This window comes from Hermetia illucens, chromosome 4, assembly GCF_905115235.1.
Source record: "Hermetia illucens chromosome 4, iHerIll2.2.curated.20191125, whole genome shotgun sequence".
Lineage (NCBI taxonomy): Eukaryota > Metazoa > Arthropoda > Insecta > Diptera > Stratiomyidae > Hermetia > Hermetia illucens.
The window spans coordinates 49,317,582-49,343,336 of NC_051852.1; the positions used below are offsets into that span (position 1 = coordinate 49,317,582).

A 25,755-nucleotide genomic window follows, 5' to 3' on the forward strand; every position below is an offset into this window, starting at 1 on the left:
TGAAAGTGGAAAAAGCTGGACTGGGTTGCAGCTGTTGTGAATGTCAAATCAGAAGGGCTTGAAGTTTTCGCATATTAATGCGGTCTCGACCCTGTCCAGATATTCCTTTCTGGAGTCAATTATCATTGACTTACTGCAGTTCGCAGAGTTATTCAATGAGCTAAAATAGCTTCCGAAGAACATATTCTTTTCTTGCTGGGAGTTTCAAATGAAGGTTATTATGGAGTGATGGAGCAAGAGTGCAAGAATTTGAAGGAAAGTGGACGTAACAAGGAAGTAGTTTAGATAGATGGATATAGAATGAGTTGAGGGCTTTGTGGCATGTCAAACTCAAATGCAGAATTATGAGCACCACCATTGGCATAAGAAGGAGCAGAGAGCAGGAGATTGGTAAAGAAACCCTCAGGGCAAGTTCAAAAGCGCGAATTAATTGATTTCTGGTAATGTTCAAGTGAAGAACAGTAAAGAGTTAGTGGGAAACGCAGAACCTGGAACGTTGGACCAGCTGAGTATAGAGAAATTAAACTCAACACAAACAATAAAGGAGAGAAAGGGGAAAACTAGAACTCGAGTTTCCGATAATCTATCGAAAAATTCCACGTACAGAGAGATAGGCTAAGACAGAGGATGGGCGGAGAGATACGTTAAGTAACGCATTTGTAAGGAAAGAAGAGGAGGAAAAGATGGGTTAAGCGTGAAGAAGCATCGAAATGTTCTCATCATTTGTCCCTTAGATGAGGTTTTACGGAAATCACCTGCCGCCAAAAAAAAAAGATGGCATGTGTAACGTACCAGTGACAAGCAGTGATAGGACGTTCTAGCCAACTTCATGAAAAAGGAAGGCGTAAGGTAGTACATGGCGTTACCATTGTCAGGTGAAGGCTATACCCCACGAATGGAGTACAGATGCTGGACAAAGCTTGGTTTAAAAGGACCGTTGAATTGACAGTAGTAGCGCCTCACCGGAATACTTAATTTTAAAATCAGAGCAAGGCTAGGATATCATCTTAATTCTTATGATGAAGAATCATAGTCGGTGGGGACGAAGATATTGCGAATTTGTGTCATTTCATTACCCTAAAAAGTAGATGAGCTGATCAACTGGTAGTTTCGATGATCAAAAGGAGCATTTCAGTGCAAATTCGAAACCTTTTTATAAACCTATAAAATCATTAGTGATTCCCAGAAAGTATTGTGCCTGAAGCCAGAAAGAATTTTAATTTGGAATTCTGTTCGAAGCGGGTTAAAATTCAAGTTATTTTGAACCTTTGTAGCTGATTGCATATAAGGATATAGAAGTTTATATAAAAATATGACAATTCGGCTTTCAAACTAGTCAGAGAAGCAGACCAAAAGTAGATGATTCTTCGGAGCATTGTTATCCCAAAATCTATTTACAGTTTTCATGCTATTCCAGGAATTAGCTCCCCAGAAACGAGGAGACCTTTCAGTAACTGCAACTACCCCCGCCCCAACTTTTCTGCAATTTCATGCCCACTTAACAGGATTTGTTTTCAAAAATATACAAGAACTCGTAAGATAGCGCCGCGGTACAATTGTACTCCAAAATAGCCCATTCTCACGCAGAAGAGAGCCAACTCAGAGCAATTCGGTGCGAGCAAACACCACCACACGCTGCAATGTGTGTGTGTGGGGCTTTTTCCGATCCGATTTAAATCTGTATTTTTGCACAAAGAACTCCTTCGCCCGGCCAGGGTGGCGGTAATCGGTCACGTATTTTCAGGAAGTGCAAGCCGCTGACCCTGCGCTTCGCCACCTGCAAACGCCAAAGGACAAAGAACGAACGCAACACTTACAGTTCCTGAGGAGGATTCCCGGCGGAGTGACACTGAACAACACACTCGGGGTCTCGTCGCACTGCTCGGAATAATGGAATTTTCTGCGAGTCGCTGGTGCACACAACACGGCCGACACGGCGAGCGGCCCGGGGGCGACGTCGACGGCACGGCGTAAAAATAAAACCACTGACACCTTGCCGAGTACGGGAGCTGCGGCTGCACTCGAGTCACTTGCTTGGAACCGAAAAAACTTGGCCGAGGAGGCAGCGTGAGTCGTGGGAAGCGGAGCTGGGCTGCGGGCTCGCTCCGACGCCTTCGTTTCGCTTCTGCTGTGTCCAACTCGCGAACTGGCCGCTCCGCAGGTTGCTGGCTGGGCCTAGAATTCACACAAAGTCCGACTTCTCCACTGCTGGTGGCCGCTTCGCGCTAAAGTGTGGAGACTTGTGGGGACGCTCCGTTGGGGCCGCGGACAGTCTGTAGTTTTCCGACGAAATGTCTTCTCTGCCGAGTCGGAACCTGCAGCTCGACGTCGTCGGCGGTATCGTCGCCGTCAGTTGTTCTCGGGGCCGATTCGGGGGCTCAGTGTATCAAAACAACGTTCGAGTCACGCTGCCACGGCTCGGGAGAGCGGCCCCATGTATACCGCATGCCGTCACCTTCGGGCACACTCGGCGAGGAGCGCGGTGTGCGTCGAAACCACTCGTGGAACCCCAGCCCCGGCGGGGCAGGCTACTGGCTCTGTACCATGCGAGAGGGTCTGCGCTCTCTAATCTCTTTCGGCCCTGCAACGTGCTCTCCCAGGGCTCCAGTAAATGACCGGAACGCCGGGTAATTGGGATTCACTCGCTCTCTCGATTGCAGTCTCCACTCGGCTCCACGCCATGCTTAACTTTGTCATGCTCACGTGTGCAAGCGATGCAAAATTACCGTGGATGGGAGCGGGCAGCGTGTGGTGAGGTCTTTGTGACATACATAGGTCACCTGCGCGGTTTTGCACGCTCCCCCGTCGCCAGAGCACAAGTGCGGTGTTGTCATCCTCATTATTCCACGTTAGCCATCGCAATGAAATAATATTCAATCGCGGTTTCCTCCACCACAAAGGGTAAATTGTCCGAGTGGGTGAACCCAACTTGACGTCGTAGGAGCCTGAGATTTCATGCTTTTGACTGCCATTGAGGCTTGATCTATCGGGTCTCTCTCGGTGAATGAACGTCTATGAAACCCCAAAACGAATACTTGACACGATGGAACGGGGGAGGCTAATAAGAAATTTTTTTTGCGAAACCAGGAAGGAACCTGGGGTTTAGCAAGAATCAGACCCAAACCTGAAGTGTAATTGTCGCACCAAGAGCTTAGTGGTCGACTAGCAGAGATAAGCAAAAAGGATCGTGGCAGGAATCCCGTTTAAAAGTAAACCTAATGAAGTTAATCATAAAAAAACAAACCAAGAAATTCAGATCCACATCAGATTAGCCAAAGCAGAACCATTTTGCCTGCATGTGTGACGCTGCTAGCTGCTGAGAATGAGGATCATCTTTTATCATCATATCTAACATCACCTCCGAGTAAACTTGTTCCAGGGTTGATGAAGAATAATCCTACGAGATAAGCGTAGCCTGAAGCAGCAGAACTCTGCTGGCGGTTTGAACTCGCCAATCTGAACAACAACAAAGAAGACACTGAGGGAAAGCTGCAGGCGCCATTCTCAGGATAAGCGACTATATACCGCGCTTACCAACTCTCACAATTTAAACTTTGTAATAAATATTACCTTGATGACACCCGAGCCTCTCCTGAACTGGCGAAGCCCACCCAAAGAAGAAAGCCAGAAGTAGTAGAATTAATATTGAAAGAGAGAATAGTACCGTGGAAAGCAATGGCTCTAACCGCCAAAGAAGAACGATTTCATCGAACCACATAGCCACACAAAAGGGAGTGAAATCTATGTCACACGGTCCATCTTTATTGGGAGAAAAACAACGAAGAAGCCTCGGACCAACTAACAACGGGGAGAGTAAAAACCTCACCCCAAAGACGAGTGAAGAACATTGGAGGGGAAGGCTACTCTCAAGTACACAGCGGTCTTAAATAATGTAACGGCTGTCGCTACCTCCATGGATGTGGATCATATCACAATAGACGCTGCTGCGCCAGGTTGCAGCAGTGTGTGGGATTCGCACCCACTAAAACCACCCCTCCCCGCGGGACCACTGTGAAGTATTACTTCGCGGGGAGGCTCTGGCTCGCTACATCAGCACGTTCATGTCGCGCCGCCTTCCGAGTTCGATCCAACTCCAGGAGTTTTGTCTGCACCACGACTACTACCTCATTCATCCAGCTTGGCTCCGACTTCAGCATCTCTTCCACCAGGTTGGAGGCTCGATATCCGCCCCTAAGATGCTGCTCAACCTCCTTTTCTGCTGCAGAAATCTTGGACAATGGAAGATAACGTGCTCCGGGTCCCCGGGTGTAGCACCGCACTCAGGACAGTTGAGAGTCTCGTCCAACTCGAAGCGATGCAAGTACTTCCTATAGCCACCGTGTCCCATAAGGAACTGTGCCAGGTGGTAATTCAATTCTCCGTGCTTTCCGTCGAACTATTTCTCGATACACGGGATCAATGTATGGTTCCACCGGCCCTTGTCGGAGTTATCCCACCGTTGCTGCCACTTGCCACACAATTCCCTCCTGATGGCTTTTCAGAAATCCGCATTCACCTCAGCTGGATTTGCCTTCTGTTTTTCGTAGAGCCAGTGTGCCTCGCTCGCTAGAAGATCTATAGGGATCATTCCCGCGATGACACACACTGCCTCCGTCAACGCCGTCCTAAATGCGCTGCACACACTTAGCGCAATTGGCCGGTATGCTGAACTTATCTTCCTCCGGTTTATAGCGTGGTTCAACGCTCCCGCCCAGACAGGGTCCGCGTATAACAGGATCGACTTCACCATTCCTGCGATGAGGAGCCTGTGACTATACTTCGGCCCTCCCACGTTAGGCATCATCCTTGCAAGGGATGAGCTAACATTTGTTGCCTTCTCCCGCGCGTCATCCAAGTGTCCTTTGAAACTCAGCTTGGCATCGATCATCACCCCCAGATACTTGACAATTGATTTTGAGACATCACGATTACCAACCCGGATATTAACCGTGTTGTTCTTCCTGCGGTTGCCAATGAGGACCGCCCCCGTCTTTTCGTCTGCCAGGTCTAGCTTGGCCATTCGTAATCATTACTTGATGGCATGAATGGCTTTATTTGCATAAAGCTCCACATCCTCGGAATGCTCTGCAATTACAACTACCGCAAGGGAGTTCGCAAAACTAATCAGCGTTGCTTCCTCCAGCACGCGTAGGCCAAGCACTTCATCGTACATTATGTTCCACAGCAGTGGTCCCAATACAGAACCTTGAGCCACACCTGCTGTCACAATGTACTCCTTCTTCCATTGCATGCGTAGTTCGCAATGCAATTGTCGCCCCTCCTGAGTGTGAAAACCTATTCACTGCCACTTCCACCTTCCGATCACAATGCGTACAAGTGCCAGGCCTGTGGGACGACCCAGTTCTTCTTGTGATAGTATCAGGCCAGCGTATTCCAATGATACGACGTAGACAGGTTTTGACGAAAGTGTGGAGCTTTTGAGTAATAGTGGGGTTCACTTTCCATGTGCTACTTCCAAACTGCAACACGGAAAGAACAATCTCAACTTGATCTTAGTATTGAGATAATTGCATTTTCAGATTTTAGACAAGGATGCAAAATCGGATCTAGCACTTTTAATGCATCGGGCAACATCCAGTTCGGTGTCATTGTCAGCAGAAACAACGCGTCCTGTATATACAAATTGATCGACGCTTTCGATGCTCTGCACATTAATGCAGATAGGAAGATTGCGATGATCCGTCAGACTGAGAACGTTGGCCTTTTTCGTATATTATATATCTTCAGTTCAACTGTGCTTGTCTCTCTTTCCAAATCCAAAGCCATTTGACAAAGGTCCATGACCCGGTGAGAGAGTAAATAGGTGTCATAAGCGTAGTCGAGATGTTTAAGGAAAGATGAAGAAGGCAGCATGAAGAACTTAGCAAGAGGAAATAATATCGATGACAGGAAGCAACACTGGCGGACTCCATTTTGGACCTCAAAATCCTCTGAGATTATACCTCGCTGCAATACGTGACATTTTGCACCATCATATGTCGCTCTGATAATAGGTATTAGTTTCTCCGAAATGTGCTGCTGCGATATTCTCAAGAGGGTTACTCAGTATATCTGCCGTTCGATCAGCAAAATAGCTCTCTCACTGTGGGACAACAGCTGGATTATACAAACGGTCGGTCAACCCTGCGAGAAGTGATGGACGCAACACACAAGCGAAAGTAAGCGAACATCGATGTTAGCGTCTCTCTTAATTCGCACATCCAGGAGAGAACTCCTAAAACTGCTGCTGATCGCGAAGTGGTCGATCTGATTGCTGCTATGATGTCGGTCGGTTGAAACCCAACTGACCTTATGGCAGGCTCTGTACTATGCCACTAACGACGAGGTGATGGAAGCTGCAGAAATCCACAAATCTTCCACGATGATCGTTATGATTGTCAAGGCTGTGTTTCCTCACTACATATCCGAGCAAGGCGCTGTCAGAGCCAATTCAAATCGATTGCTTAATTGTGTTTAATTACTGGTAGAAAGTATTCTTCTCCACTATATGGGAAGTTTCCGTTTGATGCATAGCACTATGCAATTGTGATACTCCTTAACCTGGACTGGAATCTTGCTGTCAGAAATCAGTCAGAAGCCGGTTCCCAGGCTAAGAGAGCGCGCCTTGCGATAGCCGTCAGAAACAACCCGCCACCAGTTTTACGTCTGCTACTACCCGGCGTTTCAGAGTGGAAAAGCCGATTACTGTTAGTGTGATAAGACGGAGAGGAGTAATTTCCAGAGTCCCATCATCTTACATCGCTTTGATCCAGAATGTCCTACTTATATCGTTGGAGTTTCCGCTCAAGTTCAAGAAAGACATTCTGAGCACCCTCGGTTCCGTTGTCGAGGAGCGTGTGTACATTCCAAATCATAGTCCATTTTCGATAGCCAAAGGTCGTAATCATGAAGTCATTTCTTATCCGAGGCGTTGACGATTCGGTAGCACAAAGTTTAAATTTCCAGGTTGCTAGTCAACAAACTTCTATCCCTTTTAGTCGCCTCTTACGACAAATAGGAAAGACTTTCGAGTGTAATATTAAGCCTCAGTTCATAGGGCTGCAGCTTTCCTTTTTGTCCCCTTTTTGGCTCTATATTAGCTATAGCTATACAGAATGCTATAGCTATACAGAATGCGACGCCCTCAGCCTATCCAGAGGGAACAGGCAGTCCATAAAAGGAGAAGAGAAAATTGAATGGGGGCTGCTAATATAGAGCCAAAAAGGGGACAAAAAGGAAAGCTGAGGATTAGCGCTGAGGCTATTATTACCTCAATAATGGGCAAGGCAAAACCGGTTTCCATCTTAAAGAATGGGTTTCGAGATGAAAAAGGTCCGGCAAGAGCGAAAGCCCCGTACTAAAGTACAAAATTTCCTTGGGAGAGGGTCGTGCTCAGTGCTCCCAAGATTAAAATATCCTTCTAATGCAAGAACCTAGGTGAGATCACTTTTAAGGCAGAAATATGCACAGCCTTAGTAGAGCACGTCAAACGGCAGGACGTCTAAAGATCGGATAACTTGGCTCACTGAGGGTGACGATTCCACTGTTACCAGAGGCATCCTACAAGTTTCTAGTGTTAGAGAAAATTCATATTGGATGGTGGGTCTGATACTTTAAAGAGCCGACTTCTTCGAAGAGATACTTCAAGTATTTCTTGTGCGGACAACTTTTAAGGTCATATACAAGCTTCATTGATCGATCTGACCAATTTCGAAGGTGTGATTTCTAGCAAGAATGATGCTTAATGTTGGAGGGCCAAAATCTAGTCCCCGCCTGCTTATCGGGATGGTAAAATGTTTGCTCCTGCCTGGGCGTGCGCATTGGATAACACAGTGAACCAGGAAAGGGTAAGTTCGGCATACCGACCAATCACGTTGAGACAGTGCAAGTGCATATAGGACAGTATCCGGTCAGGCAGTGTGTGCCATCGCGGGGATGATTTCATTGGATCTTTTAGTAAATGAGGCACACTGTATTCATCGGAGAAGGAGGTCAAATCCGACCAAAGTGACTGCGGGCTTTCAGACAGTCACTACGGAAGAGCTGTACAGGATATGGCATAATTGGGGGTATAATTTCGAAAAAGGATGCTGGACTCATACACTGATCCCGTGTATAGAGAGATAGGTCGAGGGAGGCATGGAGAGTTGAATTACCACCTAACACAGCTCTTTGCGGAACACGGTGGATACAGGAAGTACTTGCTTCGTTTCGGATTGGATGAGTCCTGAATGCGCCCCTACACCCTAGGACCCGGAGCATGTTATATTTCATTGTCTGAGATTCGCGATTGAAAAAGGGAAGTTAAACGATTATCGGACCCCAAAATTTCCTGGAGGAGGTCGGAAGGAAACTCGAGTGCGTTAAGCGCAACAATAACTGCAATACAAGAAAAGCTGCAGGAACTTGATCCAGCCCGGAAAGCACGACTTAGTTGTGCTGGTGAGAACCTAAACCCTCCTTGCGAAGAAATACTTCACAGTGGTTCCGCGGGGATATGGGCAGAGAAGTGGGGGTGGTTTAGTGAGTCAGGGGTGTTGCGCCAGGTTGTAGCAACGTCCTTCTAAGATTTTCACTTCCGTCCACAAAAAAGAAAAAAAAAAATACTACTTGCACAGCGCCAGTTTTGGCACTGCATACTGCATAGAAGAGCTAAAGGATGAATGTGGTTTATAGAAGGACCGCCCTAAGGGTTGTGTCTTTTGATCCATCTTGGGCTATGCGGAACAGGTGATGGAATCATGTGAGTTGACATTCTGATCGATGAGGTGCCGCACATCTATGACCGACCTAGTTAATTTGATCGGCACGGAATGACCAATTCAATTTATTGCTGAAATGGTGCCCACAACGATGAGAACGATGGAAAAATGGTGGTCGAATGCACAGGACATCTTATTTTATTATCTGACTCGAATGATTCGTCGGATACGACGCTAGTCCCCTTATGCTGGTAATAGTGGCGCGTCGAGTCGATAGATACATATTTCAGGTAGACAACCTACAACATATTGTTGTCTTCATTATAGGGTATCTACACGTTAGAACAGTTGAGGGAGAGGGGCTCTTCAGAATGATCAAAGTAGAGGGAGGATCTTGTTTTTTTTTAAATATTACAAAATCAACACTACAATTCTTTAAAAAAAAATAGCACATACAAAATCTATAGTAAGATGAAAATTTACTCACTTTTAATTAATGCCTCAAATATTTCTTATTCTTTATAGTTATTAAGCAATTTGCAAATATCGTCCATACCTGAAAGAAAAATAATAAATTAGTCCCAAAAATATAGCTACACTTTAATTGAATTTATAAACTAGAAAAAATCGTCATCATCATGTGACACATACTTGAAAGGTCTCAATGCAACCAATAGCGAAGCATGTGCCACATGACTGTACTTGATAACGAGGAACCACACCTTAAAGTCAGATGGACAAATTGGTAGGCAGAACGCCGCAGTAGGAAAACGCATGAATAGTAATAAAGTGGGGATGAGTTGCGGTCCTTTCAAATCGGGTAATAGAACACTTCTCTCCACCCGAGGTCCCGCAGGCGAAATGAGGCCTGGTATCGAAAGGAACAAGAGGCACGCAAGGTACAATAGGAAATAAATACCGTCTACGGTGGAAGAAGTGATCCTTTGCTAGACAGAGAGCAAACTCCAGCAAAGCGGAATTCTTTTATTTTCCCTGTTAAGTGCTCGCTTCGAAGAGGATATTTCCCCAAGACAATGGAAAAGGCAGTTAGTCACACTGCGTTCAAAGGAAGTTCAGCCACCTGGAGGGTTATCTTAATACCGCCTTAAATGTTTACTGGACATCTTGGGAACCGCTAGGCGGAATTATATGCAACAGATTGTTTGAGAAGTATGTCGAAGCAACAGTACAGGATTATGTTTTTTGTTGAACGGTCGATAGCATAGCATAGCAACCAGAAGCGTAAGGTGGGATGGTTGCAATAAACATAAGGCGCTTTTATCATTGATGTAAAGAACACCTTCAAATCCACTCAACTCTCAATTCGACACACAAGTACGCCCAGTTGAATATGAAATAACTGGCACAGTATTTCAGGGATCTATTCTGGGCCTCTTATTTTGGAGCGTCAGATTAGTCAGTCAGTCAGTCAGTGTGAAGTTTCCCAAGATTACACTTATTGGCTGCGCGACGCCATCGTAGTGACTCAAATGGACTGGAGGTGCTAGCAAAGCATAAAGCTGAAGCCGCACTAGGTGGCAAATGCATTAAACCCGTACGTTTTACGCCAAGAAACATATGGTGAGTTGCAACTAAATGTCATGAACCTTGATGTGATATTACGAGCAGAGAGCAGGAAAAATAATGGCCGCATTAACTGGTATGATGCTCGATATTGGAGGATCTAATCCACCGAGCAGGTTATGTGTCCGTTCGTTTCATTTTTACAGTAAAGTCCCGATAACTCGTATGGTCAAGGAACTGACGATTTGGTACGAAATAACAGGATTACCAATTATCGGGGTACACAAAATAAAGAAAATTAACTCTGGGTGAAACACGAATAACCGATATAAGAATTATTTGGATTCCATTGAATATAACAAGGGCCTTGAATGTGGAATGATATAGATGGAAAATATTGGCATGGCAAAAGTAGAAGGGCTCCAAAACTTCACGATTGCCCAAAGTATGGGCCTCCACACGCAACGGGATTGTTTAAATCACAATTAAGGAGTATGAGGAAGATATTCTGACATACGAAGAAATCCCCAAAATTTTAATCGAATGAACGACCAGCAATGAAATTGTCCACCGTCCCCAAACCTTCACTATGCAAAAATCTGTATCGATTGCAAAGGCAATTTACAAGATTGACACTGCAATAGTGCCGTCTGAAGAGCACTGGGTACAGCGGGAGCGGATCCGCGGCTCGCAAGGAACACGCATGTAAAGAATTTGGGATAACTCTTACGAAAGCCAAGGGCTTGCATCATCGTAAAACCCAGTTTAAAGTGTATATTCAAACTTCCCGACTGGAGGTTTGATAACGATTTGAGGAGGCCACCGGGAGCATGTAATGGCGCGATCTGGAAAGCAAAGCGGGATAGTTTTAAGAAATTCGGTGAGAACATTGAACAGTCACAGAAGCCAGCAGCAGGGCATACAGGGCATCCTTTATACTGAAAATAGTAGAGAAGTTCCTGGGCAACCTTATATCAATGCCGTTTGCGCATACCAAACACCAAAGTCAGCTGAAGCTGGCCTGTTAGCGATCCCAGGTATAGTATGCAATGCAATAGATACAAAATAACAACGCATCACATTTAGAAATGTAGAATGCCCATATCTGCAAAATAAATAACGGACACCCCGACCTTCTGGATAGGCAACATGCTGGACAACGAACTAGAGAAGGTACCCAATGATACCAATTCTACTTTATAGAACACACTCCAAGATTGTCCACAGCCTGGATGGATCGGGTTTTGTGGCCACATATTGCAGCTTACTGGTTTATATTCTGCCCTACCAAAGTCTGCAAACGGATAATCTAATCGTATTTATAAGGCTCAGGAGGTGAACTAGATCAATCCAGTGAAATCCTTTTCAAGGTTTGCTATTCATCAGATTTTATACCTCTACTGCGAAAAAGCGGGTCGTATCGTCCTGCTCACTTGTTTCGTTGCAGGTTATCATAAGCCCTCCACTAAACGCAAAGCTCCCTAAACAAGCTCTGAGGGGGCTTGCAGGAATTTTCCCATGGTAAAAATACTGATGTCATCAGTGTGTACCTGTACATAACACTCTGCCCAGTTGAGCAAGATCAGTAGAACGTTTACAACAGGACTGCAGGATTGACTGGTGATAGGACTCCCCTTGCGGGCATGTGCGTACAGCAGTCTCTACATAAATGCGCTTGAGCCAGCCTGTCATTCAGCAGCGATCGTAGTAACCTACATATAGTACTTCCTACAGCGTGCCTTCTGGCGGCCGATGTCACAGACATGGAGTATTGATAAAAGCTCCTACTATCTCCATTGGAACAACGGCAACTGTCTTTTTGTTATTGAAACGTTGGAATATTTTAATATATAATACCATCGGATGTACAGCTGTTTCACAGGATTTCCCCGGTTGCTAGGCATGTGATTGGGGTGTTGGGGTGGACTATCAACTTCTCATGAGTTTCTCAACTAACTTCTGACAGCCAGGCAGGTATCAAGGCGATCAAATTCCACCGAGTAAACTCCCGAACTGATATGGGAATGCCTTAATAAACTGAACACCCCTGTAAAATAAGGGCCCAGAGGAACAAGACTAAAATCCTCCTAGCCAATTGGAAAGGGTCTCATACCATGACACCCAAAAAGAAGAAAAAATATTCGAGGGAACTACACTCTGCGAACCTACCAGAAATACAGGGTGGGTTCCTCTTGTAGCACATGTGGGTAGTGGAGAGAAGAACCATTCAACAGAGGAGGTTGCGAGGTTTATTGTGGCCCCGCTCGATCGTTAGCATGGAGTGGCCTGTGCAATAGCGCACGTTTTGTGTGAAAGCCTATTCTGAAAACATGCATTCAATCATCTGCGCACAGCATGTCTTTCGTTTGCGGTTTAATATTGCCCCCCACTGTCGTGCTCCTGGTTAAAATCGAATCGTTTCGTGGTTGAATGTACCCAAAACTGCCGGATATGTGTCGTCAATCAGGAAGGTGCATCAGAACATCGTCACTACCTCAGAAAACATTGAGGATTCGGGCCGCCATTGAACAGTCTCGCCGGCGTTCAATACGGAGGCAATCAATCATTCTTGGCATGCTTGTTGCGCTTCCGCAGCACGCCGTCATTTTCTTTTCGGGCGAGGCATATTTCCATCTCAGTATATGTGTCAATAAACAAAACATGCGCTATTGAAGTGTATTAAACGAGCTCCACCAGAAGCCTCTGCACTCCGACAGAGTTACGGTATGGTGTGCTCTTTCAAGAAATCGAATCATCGGTACTTATTTTTCTGAGGAAGACCAAACCATGCCGATCAATTCAGCTCGCTACATGACCATGATCCGGGATTTTTCTTCTTTCAATTGGATGAATTTGAACTGGAAGACGTCAATTTCATAATCTATCTGTCCGTGGCGCTTCACCCTGTGGAACCGTCAAGGGGAACATCTGAACCAAAATGTTCTCAAAATAATTTAAACATAACCAAGAAAACGGTTGGGATCATAGTGGGTATACTAGCAAATTACTACACTCTAAACTAAAGAAGAGTATGTTGAGCATGTTCTATGAGGACACTCTTGTAATTCAATTCCTGGGACAATGTTCGGCTTGCTGCACAGTAGGAAAATACTAAGCGAATATCGAAACGATGAACTAAAACACCTAAAAGTTAGCGACATGCTAAAATCGTTGCCAATTATAGGAGTAACTGATACCTCTTGTGATCGATACACTTCAACCATCGAAGGAATACAGTAGTTTTTCAGGGCCTCGTGCAAACCACTTTGATGATTATTAATTTTCCTTTCCCTCGTGTTTCCAATGATATTTTAGTCCGTCGTGGCATTTTTTTCTAAAAGAAAAGTGGTAGTTTCAACATTTATGCTTTTGTAAGTCCACTGTACAACGCCCTATACATAATCACAAATATGTGATACAACAACGAGATCTCATAGTTGTTGTCTCAACCATCTCGAACATTGCACTGTTCCGATGGCGGAATTCCGTTACGGGTGATTCAAAAGTGCGAAGGAAGCCTTTTCTGTACTCGGTGGCTGGGCGTAGGATTGCAATAACCTCAGAACGTATGATGCTTCCCTAGTCTTCTGATGGTCGGTGCGCACCTTTCAGATGCAATGGTGGAAAAATTGAAAAGCCACAATGATGAATTTTAGCTTGAGGGTTGCTTTATCTCACCCTGTAGGGAACATATATTGTCCTCAGGAGGAGGAGAAAGCAAACATCTTATCCTACGTTTAAAACTACTTAAAGTAGAGAAGTTAACAGGACCAAGCTGTTCTGCGTTGTAATTTCGGCAAAGCGTAGGAATCGGGAAATGAAAGTAGACTTCGAGCTTTGCAAAGGACACGTTGACAATGTCTGCGCTACGTGTGTTATAAGACGCAGGACGGCAGGCGATGTCGTTAGCGGCGGAGCAGTCCATCAGACTCGAGTAAAGTTTAAAAGTTGTGCATAGATCCAAATAGGATCCTCGCTGTTGTAGGAAGGGAAGGTTCAGAAAGCGAAGGCGGGAGGGGTAGTCCACACGAGGGAAGCTTTTCTTAAAGAAGAGGGAACGGGTGAATTTACGTTGCACATTTTCAAGGGCAAGACAACCACAGTTACGAGAGGGTGACCAGATCCCGGAGCAATACTCGACAGTATTCCTCACGAGGGAATTGAAGAGAGCTAAGGAGGGTTGGATGGAGTCAAAATCAGAGGAGAAGCAAAGTATAAAGCCTGGCAATTTTGCTGCTCGATTGGTGATATCGAGGCAATGGGTGTCAAAGCGAAGCTTATTGTCGAAAGTGACTCCGAGGGACTTGAGTGGAATTTAAGTAGGATAATGAATGCCCGTTAAGAGAGTAGGAATAAGAAGTGGGTGAGGATTTTAGGGAGTAGCAAAAAGAGTGGCACTTTCTGATGTTTAGCGCTAAACCATTAGTCGAGCAACGACGAACCAGAGTGTCCAGGTTAGATTGAAGGGAAACACAGTCCATTAGGCGACGATATAGCGGAAAACAGGATAAGGTCATCTGCATAGAGCAAACAAGTAAGGAGGGGAGGAGGTCGTTAATAAAAAATAAAAATAACAAAGGACCCAGAATAGATCCCTGTGGGACGCCAGAGGAGGAGGAGAAGGATTGGGAACTACAGCCGTCAAAAGAGACGCGGCAGGATCTGTTGGAAAGGTAAGAGGCAAGCCATAAAACAAATGGTATGGGAACGTTTAGAGACGAGAGTTTGGATAGAAGTATCGTGTCATTTACAGTGACGAAGGCTTTAGCAAAGTTAGTGTAAATGGTATGCACTTCTTGCCGTGAATTTAGACACTTGGCGACAAAATTGGTAAAGTCAAGCAGGTTGGAGGCAGTGGACCTACGTTTAACGAAGCCGTGTTGCTCTTTCACTATGTGTTGGACAAAGTGGGTGGACAACCAGTCGCTGACATATCTTTCCAGGATTTTGAAACAGGAAGAGGGGAGGCAAATGGGACGGCAATTCTCAGCAACCGGACGATCGCCACTTTTATGTATGGCGATGATGAGAGCCTTTTTCCACAAGTCGGGAAAACGATCCTCTTCGAGGCTTTTGTTGAAAATAACAGATGGGGGAAGGGCGCGGGACTTACCAGTTTTGAGCAAAAAGAGGTTTGGAAGATCATGATAGCCAGGTTCGACATTGGCATCAAGTTGGCCAATGAGGTACTCGACAAGGATAGGGGTAAGAAGGGGAATGGTAGACGATGCGGGACAGGCTACATCTACTATCGGAAGGGATTCGGAGGAAGGAGGGGGAACATAGACTGACAAAAAGTAGCGGCAGTAAATCCCAAGATAGTTGGGGGGAGTTAGCTGAGAAGCCAGAGAATTTAATGGACGGAGGGGATAACTGAACAGGACAGCGGGAATTGCGAATGTGGGACCAGAAAGGTTTCAGGTTTCCGCGCTTTAGTGAGTCTTCCACACTGGTTAAATATTCGTTTTGGGACTTACGTATTAAGGATTTGACGGAACGTAGAGATTTAAAAAAAAAAACTAAGTCAACATAATTTCTAGAAGACAGGAACTTCTTCCTCACAGTCTGTTTTTGACGTAGGTTTTTGTGAACTTGAGTGGTGAACCAGACGGGGTAAGAGCGTAAGCACTTAGGAGAGGAGGAAACGTAACAAGGCAGAAGATCAGATAAAATGGTGTAGAAAGTGTTGAGTGCTTGGTCACAAGTAAATGGAGAGAGGAGGGGGACCCAGTTGATTGACGCCAGGGCTGAGTTCAGACCTTCGGAGTTCGCCTTACGAAAGTTGACCTTGGTAGGCTTGCGAGCGACAGGAGAGTTGAGTCGGGATATCTGACCATCGAACTCGAGAGCAGGATGATGGGCGTCAGGGGCAACGTAAGACGGAGCATGAAGGGATTGGGAAAGACAACGCACAGGAAGGTTAGAGAAGACAAGGTCAAGAGTGCGATCTAAGTAGTTTCTAGAAAGGTTAAACTGGAGGGCGCCACAGGTGTGCATGAAAGTGGATAGAGGAAGGGAAGGGTGGGTCGAGTTATTAGGGAAGGAGGGAAGGCCAGGAGAGCACAGGAAGATCGCCACAGAGATGAAAGGAAGTGAGGAAAACAAAACGATTAGCACCTCTGATAATCTGTTGAAGAAATCCTCATACAGAGAAGACGGGCTTAGGCAGGGAAAATATACACACGATATGATAAAGGGACGTACATTTGGCGGAAAAAAACGTATAGTGACAGAATCGTAGGACGAGGAGGAGGAGGAAAAGATGATTTCGGCACGGAGAGAGGACCTTACAGCTATTAGGACTCCTCCGTCAGTTGTCTTGCCAAGCGCAGCGAAAGACACGAGTAACCTTCTAGGAGCTCAGAATCTAAAATCATGCCATCCAGCCAGGTTTAAGAAATGCAGATGGCATGATGTTGGAATGCTAAGGCAGACAGTTTGAAATCTGACAGCTTGGTCCTTAGACCCCTTACATTTTGATAAAAGAGTGTATAGTTGAATCATTTCGAAAATTTTCACGAAGCTTAGTCCTCTGATAAGGCTTGACGAAGACCCCTGTGACCAAAAGGAAGATTGGACGATGGCATCGAAGTCGTGGGGATATGTCACTTTGAAGGAAGCTATCACTCGCCCCTGACCGCAGTCGCCGGCAAAGTATAAGCAGAGCCAGTCAGCCGCATCTCAGGAGCCGAGGCTACGCTGGTGCTCGTTGAAACAGCAGCTTGTGGGGCAGAATTATCGGCGATTTTGAAACTGCATGTTGAATCGACGCCAAAGTCGCCGTGTGTTGATGCAACAGCTGAATTGCATCAGATAGCGTGGTACCGCGGCAGGCGTTACAACGATAGGTAACGTTCGGTGAAAATTTTGCGCGAATATTTATAAACGCAGAGGGAATACCCAAACATTTGGCGTGGAAGGTCGCACCACAGTACCCATCGCAGTCTAAAAATTTGGAGCGAATAGATTTCGGCTCCTTACAAATGGCACACAGAGTAGAATAAATCGGCGAGGAACTTGTCATAATAAATTTGAAAAAGGGTGTTAAAGTTAGTTTATCATTGGTAATATGAAATCGAATTGAAATTGTAGTTGTAGCAACGTACTCACAATATTTTGACAATTTGACCTTTATTCATTTGAATTTACCGACAAAGGTTGGCCGAGCGAAAATGTGTTAAGAATCGCAATGTAGGCTTTGATACTATCAATACTTGTGGTGAATGAATGTCACATCGATCATCCCTGTGAGAACCATTACAAACCAATGCAAATATTTTTTCGCGATCCACTTAGGCACAGATTTGAAATAACGAATGGCCGCCAAAGATATTTCCCCTTCAAACCTAGAAACCTAATCCACAGGTGAAGGGCAAAGTTCTGATTGCTGCGACAACAGAAACACCAAACCGGCAACCCTGCAAAGTAAATCACTCATTTGCAGCTCAAGATTGTTGAATGTTTCGGTCAGAACAGCAAACGTGTGAGGAACAAAAAAACTACAAAAGTTGTTTACCATCAAAAGAGCGTGTAGAAGACCTGATTTTCTCCTCCACTACCAGAAAGCAGAATGTATCTGAAAGATACAAACACAGCACAACCGCTCAAGAGTGGAGTCGTGTCAAGACCCGCAATTTACACACCCAAGCAGTAGACTTTGCTGTACATAAAGATTCAGATGAGCACACACGTTCCTCTATAGATAGATGGGAAAATACGCTGCGTAACGGAACATTGGAAAACAATCGGTTTCACACGCAATCTTAGTTACTTCTACGATAGCTGGCGACATGCGAAAAGTATCTACAGCCGAAGAGAGAGAGACAAAACGCCGGAAAACTCAGATATTCAAGTTTTGCATACAGGAACGTTTCGACACTTTTCCAATATACTTTCCACTTTGCATCCAAGTCTAGATACGAAGAGCTACTGTCGTGATTTTCGCCAGTTTCAATTCAAAAGTGTGAGGAGAAGGGGACCATAGAATGCGGCCGCAACTTACACATCTGCAAATTTGGCGCAAACTCATAACAGGCTCACGTAGTCACCAGGTTTTTTTATTGTTTTCCCAATTGGGGAGCATGGTTCCGGGCATAGAGTGGAAGCGGGGTAGCTTTCGCGGCAGTGGGAAGCTCATGTGGCTGGTCCCATCCGAGCCGGGGGACGGTGAGCTACGGTGACTTGTTTTGAGTCAAGGTACCACCAACGGCTTAGCTTCCTTGCTTACTTGTTCACTATCCGGTTCGCCCGCTCACTATGCCTCCCATTACCGAGTTGGTGTTTTGTTCATTGCTTTCCGATGAGTAAGCTCCAAGACCTTGTGGAGTCGCTACGTGCTGAGCAGAGCTGTTGGTGTCTATGGATACTGTCGGTTGCTGCAGTTCCAGCTGCGCTTTTCACTTCTTGTTGCAAATGTTCATTATGAAGCTGCGAGTTTGTTGATGCTTTGTAGGGAGGCAATCTTCTCCTCTAGAAGAGCGATGGAAACAATGCAACGAAACTAGTTTCGATTGGGGGGACAGGCCAATTTCGAACCTTGCAACTTTTTTCGCTGAACTCTATATCCATTGTCGTTGGAAAGAAGACTCGCTTGTTTTTGGCAGAAATGGCTTCTCTGATTTTTCTGGACCACCTTCATCCTCTCTACAGACTAGCACCCAACCACTGACAGTTGCTCTGGTTCCTCTTTATCTTCACATGTGAACTCCGGCTCTTCCTCTACCGTGTTTACCGGAGATTCGATAGCAGCCACTCATCAGGTGACCTTGTTGATTACACGGAATTCCCGCGCCTGACGAATCGTGTTAGTTTTTAAATGTCAGCCCGAATTCTCGAGCCTGCAAGCACAACATGCAATGGAAAACTTGCTTCTATGCCTCCCCCTGCCTGTTTTACTTTCAAAAAATCGAGAAATTGTACACCCAATGAGGCCGCAAGGTCATTTCTTTTAACATCTGCTGCAGCGCCTGCTGTGCTTGCCGGGGGCCAGTTTGCCTTCCTACTGCTATCGCTGCAAAACAATCGAATCGCCTGCATATTTGTTTCAATGCCATTCGTCACGTTATTATAGCAGCAACAAATGACCAGCAAAAACATGAGCACAGCCGCGATAGTAGCACAGGAGCGGTGGCGAAATCAATGCCTGAGAACTCGGCACCCAAGCCGAGATCTGGGCAGGTCAGCTCACCAGCGAAGGGGTGGTAGGGAGGGCTAGTAGCGTCATGTCATCAGGGACAATTACTTTGGTTAATCAAACGTTAACCAATTTTTACTTTCGAGTGTGTCATATGAAACCACTCTGGCCTCAAATGGTGGCAATTGTCAATTGCGGGCAACGCAAGAATGATTAGTTTTGATGTGAGGTGATGGTGGCCTCCTTTCCGACTTGAATGCACCACAACCTCTCAATCAAGCGCCACTCGCTTCATTATTTCTGTCTATCGCTCCCAGATTTTGTTATACTTCAAATGGGAGGTGCTAATTTTTATTCATCGGTGTCACTTGCTATATGTATTTTACACTATCGACCATAAGTCCTTGGACATTGGCGATCTTATTCAGAAATTGAAAATATATCTCGCTTTTTGGATATTACGAAATTTTAATCGAAGATTTTCAACAGAAACGACGACTTTAAAATGCCACTCACTAAAATATTTTTGACGTCATGTTGTAAAAGTGGCCAATCTTTATACTAAAAATAGTGTAATACCCCACCCCGCATTCGAGCGGAACTTCATCTGGATAATTGACCAATTGCCACATTTTTGGAAATCAAAATGAACATGAAAAACTAAGAATGTAGCATATAAGCTGGGTTATCCAGCGGAGCCAAATTTCCATCTAGGATCTAGGGAGCAAAAAAGCTGAAGAGTCAAGGAGCATTGTTAAGTCCAATTATGCGTTAGTCAGACTAGTGCTGAAAAACGATTTGCGCATTTTCTCATGGAACGTGCGCTCCCTGTACAGAGATGAAGCTGCTGAGCAGCTAGCCGATACCCGGTTCCAATATAAAACAGGAGATGCGTTGGACAGGGACCGGCTTCTCGGAGAAGAGTCACTAAACCATATATTATAGCGGTCATCCTCCATCCATGCTCGGAGTAGGTTTCTTAGTCAGCTAAAAAATGAAACCTGCTGTTATCGGCTTCGAAAACATAAGCGAACGACTATACACTCTGCGATTAATATAAGCTTCATTAACGTTCACGCCCCTACAAAGTGGCTGCAGAATCAGAGAAGGATACCTTCTACGAGGCAGTAGAACGAACCCTCGAAGCCTGTCCAAGATATGATATCAAAATCATACTTGGGGATTTTAACAGCCAAGTAGGGAAGGAGCCCGTATTCAGGCGATACGTTGGCTCCCACAGCTTACACGAAAAAACAAATGATAACGGACTGCGGACTATTCAATTAGCAGGGTCACACGAAATGGTTGTTGGAAATACCTGGTTTGCGTGGAAAGCGGTCCACAAACATACATGAACCTCTCCAGATGGGCCCACTTTCAACCAAATTGACCACGTGTTAATCGAACGCCGCCACCTCTCAGCCTTGATGAATGTCAGAACATATAGGGGGGCCAATATAAACTCGGATCACTATCTCGTTGGCATGGTGCTCCGAGCTCGAATAACAACACCACCCAGAATCCCCTCTGACAATCAGGTGACAGTTAACACTGAAGCCATCCACAACACAGCCCTCCACAACACCTATAAGAGGGAAATGGATGCCGCAATAACCGCAGTCAACAGAGGACCTGGAGATGAAGCATCAACAAATAATCTTCACAACCACCTGAAGAACGTTATCATGGATACGGCCGCAAACATACTTAGCCCCAGCCGCAGAAGCAGTCGGAACGGCTGGTTTGACGATGAATGTAAGCTAGCAACGGAATGGAAGAATGCCGCATACCGAGTAACGTTGCATTCTCAAAGAACGCGGGCACACGCAGAGACTTATCACAGACTCCGGCGAGTAGAGGAGCGACTTCACAGACGGAAAAAGGAAGCCTGGGAGAACCAACAGGTCTGTGATTTTCGAAAAGTACAGGAAGCAACCGCATCAGGCGCGCCAGGTTTACCAACAAGTTAGCAGGATGAGACCTTGCACACCTCGATGTTCATGCTGCCGAGACAAAGAGGGAAATCTGATTTCCGACAGAATGGGCATATAGGAGCGTTGGGTTGAGTACTTTGATGAACTACTGAACAACCAGAACATCGGTGAGTTGGAGGTCCCACCAACTTAAGACGACGGACAAATACTGCCACCACCAAGTATAAAGGAAACAGTCCGTGCAATTCATCGGCTTGAAAATCATAGGTCGTCAGGAGCCGAAGGAATTACAGCCTAATTGGTTAAATATGGAGGCGACCAGCTACACCAAGTGGTTCGTCATTGTGTAGGCTACGGAATCGTCCATCCTCACGTAGGGGGCCAAAAATTCTTCGGAGGATTTTTCTCTCGAACGCGGCCAAGAGTTTGCAATTTTTCTTGCTAAGAACCCAAGTTTCCGAGGAATACATGAGGACTGGCAAGATCATAGTCTTGTACAGTAAGAGCTTTGACCCTATGGTGAGACGTTTCGAGCAGAACAGTCTTTGTAAGCTGAAATAGGCTCTGTTGGCTGACAACAACCGTGAGCGAATTTCATCATCGTAGCTGTTATCGGTTGTGATTTTCGACCCTAGATAGGAGAAATTATCAACGGTCTCAAAGTTGTATTCTCCTATCCTTATTCTTCCTCGTGTTTGACCAGTGCGGTTTGATGTTGTTGGTTGATTCGTCTTCGGTGCTGACGTTGCCACCATATATTTTGTCTTGCCTTCATTGATGTGCAGCCCAAGATCTCGCGCCGCCTGCTCGATCTGGATGAAGGCAGTTTGTACATCTCGGGTGGTTCTTCCCATGATGTCGATATCGTCAGCATAGGCCAGTAGTTGGGTGGACTTGAAGAGGATCGTACCTCTTGCATTCACCTCAGCATCACGGAACACTTTCTCGAGGGCCAGGTTAAAGAGGACGCATGATAGCGCATCCCCTTGTCGTAGACCGTTGTTGATGTCGAATGGTCTTGAGAGTGATCTTGTTGCTTTTATCTGGCCTCGTACATTGGTCAGGGTCAGCCTAGTCAGTCTTATTATAATAATTTCGTCGGGATACCGAATTCTCTCATGGCCGTGTACAGTTTTACCTATCATAGGCGGCTTTAAAGTCGATGAACAGATGGTGCAACTGTTGTCCATATTCCAACAGTTTTTCCATCGCCTACCGCAGAGAGAAAATCTGATCTGTTGCTGATTTGCCTGGAGTGAAGCCTCTTTGGTATGGGCCAATGATGTTCTGGGCGTATGGAGCTATCCGGCCTAGCAAGATAGTGGAGAATATCTTATAGATGGTACTCAGCGACGTGATACCTCTATAATTGCTGCACTGTGTGATATCTCCCTTTTTATGTATGAGACAGATTATGCCTCGTTGCCAATCGTCAGGCATTGATTCGCTGTCCCATACCTTGAGCACAAGTTGATGAACCACTTGGTGTAACTGGTCGCCTCCATATTTAACCAATTCGGCTGTAATTCCATCGGCTCCTGGCGACTTATGATTTTTTAGCTGATGAATTGCACGGACTGTTTCTACTAAACTTGGTGGTGGCAGTATTTGTCCGTCGTCTTCAGTTGGCGGGACCTCCAACTCGCCGATGTTCTGGTTGTTCAGTAGCTCATCAAAGTACTCAACCCATCGCTCTAATATGCCCATTCTGTCGGAAATCAGATTTCCCTCTTTGTCTCGACAGGATGAGCATCGAGGTGTATAAGGCTTCATCCTGCTGAGGTATCACATAGGTTAAGGGATTGGTTGGGACAAGGGAGGCTGCCTAGGAATATAATGAATGAGAGGTGTGGGTAGTGATGGAAACGACCGTTAGTTACAGGGTTGGGGTGATGGTGGGCTTAAAATTCGTTCGTTCGGCTAGTTAAATATAATTTTGGATTTAGATAAATTCGAAGGTTGGTAGGAACCATGGAAATTATAAAGCCGCTATGCATTAGGATGCAACAATCGAATGAATCTCTGCACCACTTTTTTGGCACAAACAAATAAACCGGCGAATAATACATGAGCCTAATGATCATCCAAAATGGGTTGTTTTTAATCACCAAGAACAGAAGCTACCAAGAATCCCTGGGCGAATTTTCACACTAGCTAGCACCATGGTATACAAACGCGTACGAGGGAACTTCTGCTGAACTGCAATTAAGTTCAGGCAGACCTACACGATCACTTTCGGTAAATTTAAAATGTAAAATATACTCAAGCGTCGTGATTGATAATTCGAGATGGTCTTCTGATCTCCCTTAAGCATTCAGATTCATGACAAGTCGTACTCGATACAATAAACCAATGCTTGTAATATTCTAACCCTGCTCAACAAACGACACTAATTTAGTTCGAATAAAACGACTGGCAGATTTTTTTCTTTGTCTAGAGTATTTTTTATGCTTTTTAAGGTTGTGTAAAACAAACCCTTATTAAAATTAATTCACTGTCTGTCTGTCACACGCACTTTTCTCTAAAACAGCTAAACCGATCCGGGCGAAATTTGGTGGACAGATAAGAACTGTGAAATCCCATGCAGTGAGTGACATAAATTTCGACGGAGTTTAAAGGGGGACTCCCCATATATGCAAAGGGGGGATTTCGTATTTTTTTTTGATTGGATATAATCGTGTAAGGTATCAAATGAAAGGTCTCGGTTAATATAATCTGATATTAATTTTGACGTGAATTGCAAAGTGCGCGAGTAAGGAGTCAAAATGTACACACTTAAAGTGAGGCAGGACTCATTTTTGGAAACTACACAACCTTAAAATCCGAAACAAAATCAGGAAAGTGCGCTTAGATGAAATCTAGGCCTCAAAATATGTCCCATTCCGATATCTGCTCAAATAAACTTACCGATAGTATATTACCAACTTTTAGAAATTAACTGAAAATAAAAACCCGAAATTGATCCTAGGAGTACTAATTTTGCACCGGCATAGAGGACAATATCGTGCATACGCATGACAAGTTCCATGAAAATCCGACTATTAGTGTGAAAGTTATCGTAGTTCAAACTTATCAATTTCGTGCGAACTTACAGATCCTAAGCCATACAAATAAGATGCTGACGTCATAATTAACGAGATTAATTGACATTCGAGTGAAATATGAAAATTCCATCCATGAAAAATCTACCTCTTCCCAGCCCTTTTTAAGGTTTTGTATAAAACAAAACCTTATCAAAATCGGTTTACGGCATGTCTCTCTGTCTGTCCGTCACACGGATTTTTCTCGGAGACTGTTGCATCAATTGACACCAAATTTGGTAGGAAGGTGGGAACTATGAACGATCATGCATGCAGTCGAATTTGAGGGGAGGTCCCCATACATGCAAAAGGTGGGTGTAAATTTTTTACACCAAATATAGTCATGTGGGGTACAAAATTAAAGGTCTCGATTAGTAGAAGCCGGCCTTAGTTTTGATATTTGTTGGAAGAGGGAGCCATTTTCAGAAACTACCCAACCAAAAAATCGAAAAAAAAATCAGGAGGCTGCCACTATATGGTACCTGGTCTCCAAAATACGCTCCATACCGATATCTGTTCAAATAAAGTTAATAATAGTATATTACTATAATTTTTAGTAATTGGCTGCGAAACCCGTCTGAAGTTCATCCCAGCACCATGAAATTTTACAGTGATATACACTGTAACATAGAGCATGATCCTACCAAGTTTGGTGGAAATCGCACTTACTAACAAAGTTATAATACCTCAAATTTGTTGCTTCTTTGAAAATTGGAGACTATGAATGTCAATATCACCCGCAAGTGGATACTCTCACATAATATATGGATATATTACGTGCTACGTACTAAGAAATACACAAAACCTTTCGTACCTGAAGCGTCCAGCTTCCGGTTTCCCGACTTGTTTTAAGGTTTTGTTTGCAAAACAAAACCTTATTAAAATCGGTTCAATGTCCGTCCGTCTGTTACAGGCACTTTTCTCAGAAACGGCTATACCGATTGACACGAAATTCCAAGGTGGGATCTATGGACTCCCAGACATGCAGTGAGTGATATCCTTCTAAGTTAAGATTTAGGGGGGTTCTCATACATGTAAAAGAGGGGTGTAAATTTCATGTGGGGTATCATACGAAAGGTCTCGATTAGTACTTTTCGAAGCCGGTATTAGTTTTGAGATTAGTTAGAAAAGCGGGGAGTGGGAGGAGTGGAAAGTGATGATTTCTTTAACGGACCCATTCTCAGAAAATCTGAATCATGAAGCTGCCTCTATATGGTGCGCAGGCCTCAAAATACTCTCCATATCGATATCTTTTCAAATTAAGTTAATAACAGTATATTGCTATATTTTTGGTAAAATTGAGTAAAACCCCCCTTAAGTTTATCTCAGAGTTATAAAAGGTTGGTAGTAATATAAAATATAATTTGAAGCATATTATCTCC

General features: G+C 44.7%; 1 protein-coding gene across 5 annotated transcripts in view; it reads right to left on the reverse strand.

Annotated features, from left to right (window-relative positions):
• Nucleotides 1-25,755, reverse strand: part of LOC119653720 (mucin-17) — a 238,151-nt gene that overhangs the window by 196,893 nt on the left and 15,503 nt on the right. The window contains exon 1 of one of the 5 annotated variants that reach the window (XM_038058617.1): nt 1,818-2,343. The exons of 1 other annotated variant lie outside the window; for it this stretch is intronic. The gene's annotated coding sequence lies outside the window, so the exon portion shown is untranslated. Of the gene's footprint in view, nt 1-1,817; nt 2,344-25,755 lie in introns of those variants that run through there. 3 more of the 5 variants (XM_038058621.1, XM_038058625.1, XM_038058626.1) reach the window with 3 other exon arrangements.